Here is a 10654-nt window from a genome sequence, read left to right as displayed (position 1 = left end):
GCAGTATTGGGACAGAGGCATGACAAGCTTCTGCATGTCATTTATTATGCTAGTCGCGTTTTAAATGATGCCCAGAAAAATTACACAACCACAGAAAAGGAATTACTTGCAGTGGTTTACGCCATTGACAAGTTCAGATCCTACTTAGTAGGATCAAGGGTGATTGTGTACACTGACCATGCTGCTCTTAAGTATCTACTCACAAAGCAGGATTCAAAACCCAGGCTCATCAGATGGGTATTGCTTCTGCAAGGGTTTGATATAGAAATAAGAGACAGAAAAGGGACAGAGAACCAAGTAGCTGATCATCTGTCCCGGATAGAGCCAGTGGAAGGGACGTCCCTCCCCTTTCTTGAGATCTCTGAGACGTTCCCTGATGAGCATCTATTTGCCATTCAGGAAGCACCATGGTTTGCTGATATTGCAAACTATAAAGCTGCAAGGTTCATACCCAAGGAGTACAATAGAATACAAAAGAAGAAATTAGTTACTGATGCAAAGTACTACTTGTGGGATGAACCCTATCTCTTTAAGAGATGTGCAGACGGAATTATCCGTAGGTGTGTCCCCAGAGAGGAAGCACAGAGAATCCTATGGCATTGCCACGGATCTCAATATGGAGGCCATTTCGGAGGTGAGCGAACAGCCACCAAGGTCCTCCAATGTGGCTTCTATTGGCCCACACTCTATAAAGATTCCCGAGAGTTTGTACGTAATTGTGACAGTTGCCAAAGAGCTGGTAATCTGCCTCATGGTTACGCCATGCCTCAACAAGGAATCTTGGAAATTGAGTTGTTTGACGTATGGGGAATTGACTTCATGGGACCTTTTCCACCATTATATTCAAACACTTATATTCTGGTGGCAGTTGACTATGTATCAAAATGGGTTGAGGCTATTGCCACACCCACCAATGATACTAAAACAGTGCTGAAGTTCCTCCAGAAACATATCTTTAGCAGGTTTGGTGTCCCTAGAGTGTTGATCAGTGATGGGGGCACTCACTTCTGTAATAAACAGCTTTACTCTGCCATGGTTCGGTATGGAATTCGCCACAAAGTGGCCACTCCATATCATCCACAAACCAATGGGCAAGCTGAAGTTTCTAACAGAGAATTAAAGAGAATCCTGGAACGGACAGTAAATACCCGTAGAAAGGATTGGGCAAGGAGCTTGGATGATGCTCTGTGGGCTTACAGAACAGCATTCAAGACCCCTATAGGGATCTCTCCATACCAACTCGTGTATGGTAAGGCATGCCACTTGCCCGTGGAACTGGAACATAAGGCCTACTGGGCAACCAGATTCCTAAACTTTGATGCCAAATTAGCAGGAGAAAAACGATTGCTCCAGCTAAATGAGCTAGAGGAATTCAGATTCACAGCTTTCGAAAATGCCAAGCTTTATAAAGAAAAATAAAAAAAATGGCATGACAGAAAGCTGTCATCTAGAATCTTTGAACCAGGACAGAAGGTCCTGTTGTTTAACTCTAGACTCAGGCTATTCCCCGGGAAACTGAAATCCCGGTGGAGGGGACCATACGTGATTACAAGTGTGTCACCATATGGTTATGTGGAGCTTCAAGATATTGATTCTGATAAGAAGTTCATTGTCAATGGACAGAGAATCAAGCATTATCTTGAAGGCAACATTGAGCAAGAATGCTCAAGGCTGAAGCTAGATTAAAAGCTCAGCAAGGTCCAGCTAAAGACAATAAAGAAGCGCTTGCTGGGAGGCAACCCAGCCATGGGGCATCAATCCTCTAAGCATTTTTGCCCTATTTTTATTTTTATTTTTATTTGTTTATATAAAGTTCACTGACACTAAGGTACAGAATCAATTGTATAAGTTTACAGGGTTACAGAAGGAATCTGCACACAAAACAGAGATAGGGAGCTCAATGGCAAGAAAACGCCAGTAAAGGGGCATTTTGGGCGTTCAGCGCCAAAAATGGGCATACACTGGGCGCTGAACGCCAGTAAGGGCAGCAATCTGGGTGTTCAACGCCAGAAACAGGCACCCAATGGGCGTTGAACGCCAGTAATGGCAGCAACTGGGCGCTGAACGCCCAGGAGATCAGCATTTGGGCGTTGAACGCCCAAAACAAGCAGTGTTTGGGCGTTCAAATGCCAGGAAGACAAGGAGGAGCCAAATCCATTTATCCCACACGTATTTCCATTTTAATTTCAAATTTTATGCTTCAATGCATGATTTTTACATAAACATATCAAGAACCCTGATTTCTAAAATCCTTAATTTCTAAAAATCCATCTTTCCAAATTCAATCCAACTCTTTTCAAAATCTTTTCTGAAAACAAATCTATCTTTTTCACTCAAAAATCTTTTCAACTAATCCATATCTTTTTCAAATATCCATATTATCTTTTTCAAAATTCAGAGTTATCTTTTGCAAAAATCTATCATATCTTTTCAAAATTAAACTCTATCTTCTATCTTATCTTTTTTCAACTCAATCTTTTTATCTTATCTCTCCCAATTTTTCGAAAAAAAAAAAAAAAACACCCCCCACCCCTTTAAAATTGGGTTCGGCCCCCCCTCTTCCATCAACAACTGCACCTCGATCTCCTTCTATCCCTCTCCTTTCTTTTATTTTGCTTGAGGACAAGCAAACCTTTAAGTTTGGTGTGTTTATCCGAGATCACTAAGATCATGGCTCTCAAAGGAAAACAATCCACTCCAAGAGGCAAGAAAGAGAGCGTTCCAAAACCACTTTGGAATCAAGGGAAGTTCTTATCTAAAGAACATTCAGACCATTATCTTAAAGTAATGGGTCTGAGATCAGTGATCCCGGAAGTTAGATTCGATCTGAAAGAAGATGAATATCCGGAGATCCAGGAACAAATTCGAATCAGAAACTGGGAAGTCCTAGCTAATCCTGAAACGAAAGTAGGAAGGAACATGGTCCAGGAGTTCTATGCTAATATGTGGCAGACTGACAAGCAAAAACTATCTGGAACTGCCTACTATGAATTTCGGACCACGGTCAGGGGAAAGATTGTTCACACCACCCCTGACAAGATCAGAGAGATATTAAAGCTACCTCAGCTAAAGGATGATCCAGACTCCTTCAACAGGAGGATGATGAGAGCAGACATTGGCCTGGATAAAATTCTAGAGGACATATGTATCCCTGGAGCCAGGTGGACCACCAACACAAAGGGCATCCCAAATCAACTCAAGAGAGAGGATCTCAAACCAGTTGCCAGAGGATGGCTGGACTTTATTGGGCATTCTCTGTTGCCCACTAGCAACCGCTCTAAAGTCACAGTTAAAAGAGCAGTGATGATACATTGCATCATGATGGGAAAGGAAGTGGAGGTTCATCAGCTGATTTCAACTGAGCTCTATAAGATTGCTAACAAAAATTCAAAAGAGGCCAGGTTGGCTTATCCAAGCGTGATTTCTCTGCTCTACAAGGACGCTGGAGTAAGGATGGGAATAACTGAATATATCCTAATTGAAAAGTCAATCACCAAAGCATCAATGGAGAGACAACAAGCACAAGAGGATTCTATCAAGAAGAGAGCACAGGAATTCCTCCCAGAGATTCCTCAAGCGGAATATTGGGAATATCTTGAGACGTCTGTCACCAAGATACAGGAAGCTATGGAGCAAATAATAAAACAACAGAAGGAACACAGTCAAATGCTGACCTATATGTTTAAAGAACAAGAGGAGCAGGGGCGTGACTTAAGGGAACTGAAGCGCCAAAAGTCTTCTCTTGTAGGACCAAGCATCCCAAGGATCAGAGGAACCCCCGTGCCCCCATAATAAAGGTTGTTAATTTCCAATTTCTGCCTTAACTCTGTGACAGTGTCCTTATAAAAGTTTACCTTAGAAGTCATATAATAGTAATTAGTATCTATTTGATTTTATCTCCAATTAAGCTATAGTTTATTTTTCTCATCATCATTAAACATGAATAAAATAGTAGATCTTTTGAATAAGAAGCAATAAAATTTCGAGTTTAATAAAAGAAATTCTAATTGGTTAAATGTGGTGGCAATGCTTTCTATCTTCTGAATGAATGCTTGAACAGTGCATATGTCTTTTGAATTTGTTGTTTAAGACTGTTAAATATGTTGGCTCTTGAAAGAATGATGAACATGAAACATGTTATTGATAATCTGAAAAATCATAAAAATGATTCTTGAAGCAAGAAAAAGGAGCAAAGAACAAAGCTTGCAGAAAAAAAATATATATAATATAGGCGAAAAAAAAAAAAAAAAAGCAAGCAGAAAAAGCCAAAAGCTCTTAAAACCAAAAGGCAAGGGCAAATAAAAAGGATCCCAAGGCTTTGAGCATCAGTGGATAGGAGGGCCTAAAGGACTAAAATCCTGGTCTAAGCGGCTAAACCAAGCTGTCCCCAACCATGTGCTTGTGGCGTGCAGGTGTCAAGTGAAAACTTGAGACTGAGCGGTTAAAGTCAAGGTTCAAAGCAAAAAGAAGAGTGTGCTTAAGAACTCTGGACACCTCTAATTGGGGACTTTAGCAAAGCTGAGTCACAATCTGAAAAGGTTCACCCAGTTATGTGTCTGTGGCATTTATGTATCCGGTGGTAATACTGGAAAACAAAGTGCTTAGGGCCACAGCCAAGACTCGTAAAGAAGCTGTGTTCAAGAATCATCACACTGAACTAAGAGAATCAATAACACTATCTGAATTCTAGGTTCCTATAGATGCCAATCACTTTGAGCTTCAATGGATAAAGTGAGATGCCAAAACTATTCAGAAGCAAAAAGCTACTAGTCCCGCTCATCTAATTAGAATCTGAGCTTCAATCAAAAACTCTGAGATATTATTGCCTCCCAACCTATTAGTCTTCTATTTTATTCATCTAGTTGCTTGAGGACAAGCAACAGTTTATGTTTGGTGTTGTGATGAGCGGATATTTTATACGCTTTTTGGGGATAATTTCATATAGTTTTGAGTATGTTTTAGTTAGTTTTTAGTCTATTTTTATTAGTTTTTAGGAAAAATTCATATTTCTGGACTTTACTATGAGTTGTGTATTTTTCTGTAATTTCAGGTATTTTTCTGGCTGAAATTGAAGGAGCTGAGCAAAAATCTGATTTAGGTTGAAAAAGGACTGCTGATGCTGTTGGATTCTGACCTCCCTGCACTCAAAGTGGATTTTCTGGAGCTACAGAACTCGAAATGGCATGCTTCAAATTGCGTTGGAAAGTAGACATCCAGGGCTTTCCAGCAATATATAATAGTCCATACTTTGCACAAGGATAGATGACGTAAACTGGCGTTCAACGCCAGTTCTCTGCCCAATTCTGGCGTCCAGCGCCAGAAAAGGATCAAAAGCTGGAGTTGAACGCCCAAACTGGCATAAAAACTGGCGTTCAACTCCACAAATGGCCTCTGCATGTGAATTGCTTAAGTCTCAGCCCAGCACACACCAAGTGGGCCCAAAAAGTGGATCTCTGCATCATCCATCATAGTCTACTCATATTTTGTAACCCTAGGCTACTAATTTAGTATTTAAACAACTTTTAGAGACCTATTTTGTATCTCATGACATTTTAGATCTAAACTTTGTATTCTCTGACGGCATGAGTCTCTAAACCCCATTGTTGGGGGTGAGGAGCTCTGCTGTGTCTCGATGAATTAATGCAAGTATTTCTGTTTTCCATTCAAACACGCTTGTTCCTATCTAAGATGTTCATTCGCGCTTAACTGTGATGAAGGTGATGATCCGTGACATTCATCACCTTCCTCAAACCATGAACGTGTGCCTGACAACCACCTCCGTTCTATATCCGATTGAATGAGTATCTCTGAGATTCTTTAATCAGAATCTTCGTGGTATAAGCTAGAACTGATGGCGGCATTCATGAGAATCCGGAAAGTCTAAACCTTGTCTGTGGTATTCCGAGTAGGATTCAAGGATTGAATGACTGTGACGAGCTTCAAACTCCTGAAGGCTGGGCGTTAGTGACAGACGCAAAAGGATAGTAAATCCTATTCCAACTGGATCGAGAACCAACCAGTGATTAGCCGTGCTGTGACAGAGCGCGTGAGCGTAGTTTTCACTAGAAGGATGGAAGGTAGCCATTGACAACGGTGATCCACCAACACACAGCTTGCCATAGGAGGACGTGCATGCGTGAATCAGAAGACAGAGGAAAGCAGAGATTCAGAAGACAAAGCATCTCCAAAACTCCAACATATTCTCCATTACTGCACAACAAGTAACCTTTAATTTATGCTCTCTTGGTTATTCGCAATTCAACTGACAAACATAATTGACTTCCTGACTATGATTTACAAGATAACTATAGATTGCTTCAAACCAACAATCTCCGTGGGATTCGACCCTTACTCACGTAAGGTATTACTTGGACGACCCAGTGCACTTGCTGGTTAGTGGTACGCGTTGTGAAAAGTGTGATTCACAACTCATGCACCAATTACAGAAAGCTTAATGAAGCTACACGAAAAGATCACTTCCCACTTCCTTTCATGGACAAGATGCTAGAAAGGCTTGCAGGACATGCGTATTACTGCTTCTTGGTTGGCTATTCAGGATACAATCAAATAGTAGTTGATTCAAGAGACCAGGAGAAAATATCATTCACTTGTCCATATAGATTCTTTGCTTACAAGCGCATGCCATTTGGGCTATGCAATGCACCTGCAGCTTTTCAACGTTGCATGTTATCTATCTTTTTAGACATGATTGAAAATTCATTGAAGTCTTTCTGGATGACATTTTAGTATTTGGGGATTCCTTCCCTAATTACCTAAATCACCTCGCCTTGGTATTGAAAAGATGCCAAGAAACCAATCTGGTTTTGAATTGGGAGAAATGCCATTTTATGGTGTGGTGTGCAAAATCGTGATCATTCCATTCCTTGGTAACGGCACTAAAAACTCAATACGCACGTTCATGATCTTATATCTATTTCACAACTTCGTACAACTAACCAGCAAGTGCACTGGGTCGTCCAAGTAATAAACCTTACGTGAGTAAGGGTCGATCCCACGGAGATTGTCGGCTTGAAGAAAGCTATGGTCACCTTGTAAATCTCAGTCAGGCAGATTCAACTTATTTTATGAATTGATAAGTAAAATATAAATAAAATATAAAATAAGATAGTGGTACTTATGTAATTCATTGGTGAGAATTTCAGATAAGCGTATAGAGATGCTTTCGTTCCTCTGAATCACTGCTTTCCTGCTGTCTTCATCCAATCAATCCTACTCCCTTCTATGGCAAGCTGTTTGTTAGGGAATCACCATTGTCAATGGCTACTTCCCATCCTCTATGTGAAAATGGTCCGATGCGCTGTCACTGCATGGCTAATCATTTGGAGGTTCTCGATCATACTGGAAAAGGATTCACCCTCCTTTTGCGTCTGTCACTACGCCCAGTACTCGCGAGTTTGAAGTTCGTCACAGCCATCCCTTCCCGGATCCTACTCGGAATACCACAGACAAGGTTTAGACTTTCCGGATCTCAAGAATGGCCATCCAAGGGTTCTAACTTATACCACGAAGATTCTGATTAAGAAATCCAAGATATACTCATTCAATCGAAGGTAGAACGAAAGTGGTTGTCAGGCACACGTTCATAGGGAATGATGATGAGTGTCACGTTCATCACATTCATGTTGAAGTGCGAATGAATATCTTAGAAGCGGAATAAGTTGAATTGAATAGAAAAACAGTAGTACTTTGTATTAATTCATGAGGAACAGCAGAGCTCCACACCTTAATCTATGGTGTGTAGAAACTCTACCGTTGAAAATACATAAGTGATGAAGGTTCAGGCATGGCCGAATGGCCAGCCCCCAAACGTGATCTAAAGATGAAACTAAAGATCTGATCCGAATATGTAAATACAATAGTAAAAAGTCCTATTTATACTAAACTAGTTACTAGTGTTTACAGAAATAAGTAATTGATGTAGAAATCCATTTCCGGGGCCCACTTGGTGTGTGCTTGGGCTGAGCTTAAAGTTTACACGTGGAGAGGTCATTCTTGGAGTTGAACGCCAGTTTGTGACGTGTTTCTGGCGTTGAACTCCACTTTGCAACTTGTTTCTGGCGCTGAACGCCAGACTGCAACATGGAACTGGCGTTAAACGCCAGTTTGCGTCGTCTAAACTCGGGCAAAGTATGGACTATTATAGATTGCTGAAACGCCCTAGATGTCTACTTTACAACGCAATTGGAAGCACGCCATTTGGAGTTCTGTAGCTCTAGAAAATCCACTTTAAGTGCAGGGAGGTCAGAATCCAACAGCATCTGCAGTCCTTCTTCAACCTCTGAATCTGATTTTTGCTCAGGTCCCTCAATTTCACCCAGAAAATACCTAAAATCACAGAAAAATACACAAACTCATAGTAAAGTCCAGAAATTTGAATTTTAAATAAAAACTAATAAAAATATACTAAAAACTAACTAAATCATACTGAAAACTGTGTAAAAACAATGCCAAAAAGCGTATAAATTATCCGCTCATCACAACACCAAACTTAAATTATTGCTTGTCCCCAAGCAACTAAAAATCAAATAGGATAAAAAGAAGAGAATATACTATAAATTCCAAACTATCAATGAAACATAGCTCCAATCAGATGATTGGCATCTATAGGAACTCAGAGTTCAGATAGTGTTATTGATTCTCCAAGTTCAGTCTGTTGATTCTTGAACATAGCTACTTTATGAGTCTTGGCCGTGGCCCTAAGCACTTTGTTTTCCAATATTACCGCCGGATACATAAATGCCACAGACACATAACTGGGTGAACCTTTTCAGATTGTGACTCAGCTTTGCTAAAGTCCCCAATTAGAGGTGTCCAGGGTTCTTAAGCACACTCTTTTTTTTATTGCTTTGGACCTTGACTTGAACCGCTCAGTCTCAAGTTTTCACTTGACACTTTCATGCCACAAGCACATGGTTAGGGACAGCTTCGTTTAGCTGCTTAGGCCAGGATTTTATTCCTTTAGGCCCTCCTATCCACTGATGCTCAAAGCCTTGGATCCTTTTTATTTACCCTTGAGGGCTATTGGCTTTTTGCTCTTGCCTTTTGGTTTAAAGAGATTTTGGCTTTTTCTGCTTGCTTTTTCTTTTTCTTTCTCTTTTTTTTTCGCTATTTTTTTTCTGCAAGCTTTTGTATTCACTACTTTTTCTTTCTTCAAGAATCATTTTTATGATTTTTCAGATTATCAAATAACATGTCTCCTTTTTCCTTATTTTTCAAGAGCCAACATATTTAACATTCATAAACAACAACTTCAAAAGACATATGCACTATTCAAGCATTCATTCAGAAAACAAAAAGTATTGTCACCACATCAAAATAATTAAACTAGTTTCAAGGATGAATTCAAAACTATGTACTTCTTGTTCTTTTGTTTTTAAAACATTTTTCATTTAAGAGAGGTGATGGATTCATATTTACTACTTTAAGGCATAGACACTTAGATACCAATGATCATGTAATAAAGACACAAACATAGATAAACATTTAACATAAGAAAATGAAAAACAGAAAATTTAAGAACAAGGAATGAGTCCACCTTAGTGATGGTGGCGTTTCCTTCTTGAGGAACCAATGATGTTCTTGAGCTCTTCTATGTCTCTTTCTTGTCTTTGTTGCTCCTCCCTCATTGCTCTTTGATCTTCTCTAATTTCATGAAGGATGATGGAGTGATCTTGATGTTCCACCCTTAGTTGTCCCTAATAATTGTGTGGAGGAAAATATATCCCCTGAGGTATCTCAGGGATCTCTTGATTTGCAGTCAAATGTTCTACCGCTGAGCTATAGACCCTTGAGATGAATCTCTCCATCTCCTATGACTCAGAGGTGGAAGCTTTTGTCTTCCCTTTCCTCTTTCTAGAGGTTTCTCTGGCCTTAGGTGCCATCAATGGTTATGGAAAAACAAAAAAGCTTATGCTTTTACCACACCAAACTTAGAATATTGCTCGCCCTCGAGCAAGAGAAGAAAGAAAAGAAGAAGAAGAAGAGAAAATATAGAGGAGAGGGAGGGGGTGTTTATTGGGAAGAGAGCATGAATGTTGAGAAGAGGGAAGAATATGAGTGGAGGTAGGTGGGGATCCTGTGGGGTCCACAGATGCTGAGATGATCCTGTGGGGTCCACAGATCCTGAGGTGTCAAGGATTTACATCCCTGCACCAATTAGGCATGTAAAACGCCTTTGCATGCAATTCTAGCATTTAAACACTGAATTGATGCTTGTTCTGGGCGTTGCAGCATGTTTCTGGCGTTGAACGCCAATTCTATGCTGGTTTCTGGCGTTCAGTGCCAGCTCTTCTCAGGGTGCATTCCTGGCATTTGAACGCCAGGATGTTGCTTGTTTCTGGCATTCAACGCCAGATCCATGCTCTGTTCTAGCGTTGAACGCCAGCCAGATGCTCCTTACTGGCGTTTAAACGCCAGTAAGTCCTTCCTCCAGGGTGTGATTTTTCTTCTGCTGTTTTTGATTCTGTTTTTAATTTTTGTATTTATTTTGTGACTCCACATGATCATGAACCTAATAAAACATAAAAGAACAATAAAAATAAAAATAAAATTAGATAAATAAAAATTGGGTTACCTCCCAACAAGCGCTTCTTTAATGTCAATAGCTTAACAGTGGGCTCTCATGAGCCACACA

The sequence above is a fragment of the Arachis hypogaea genome, chromosome 16 (genome assembly GCF_003086295.3).
Source record: "Arachis hypogaea cultivar Tifrunner chromosome 16, arahy.Tifrunner.gnm2.J5K5, whole genome shotgun sequence".
NCBI lineage: Eukaryota > Viridiplantae > Streptophyta > Magnoliopsida > Fabales > Fabaceae > Arachis > Arachis hypogaea.
The sequence above is the reverse complement of the archived record's forward strand: the minus strand, read 5'-3'. Positions refer to the sequence as shown.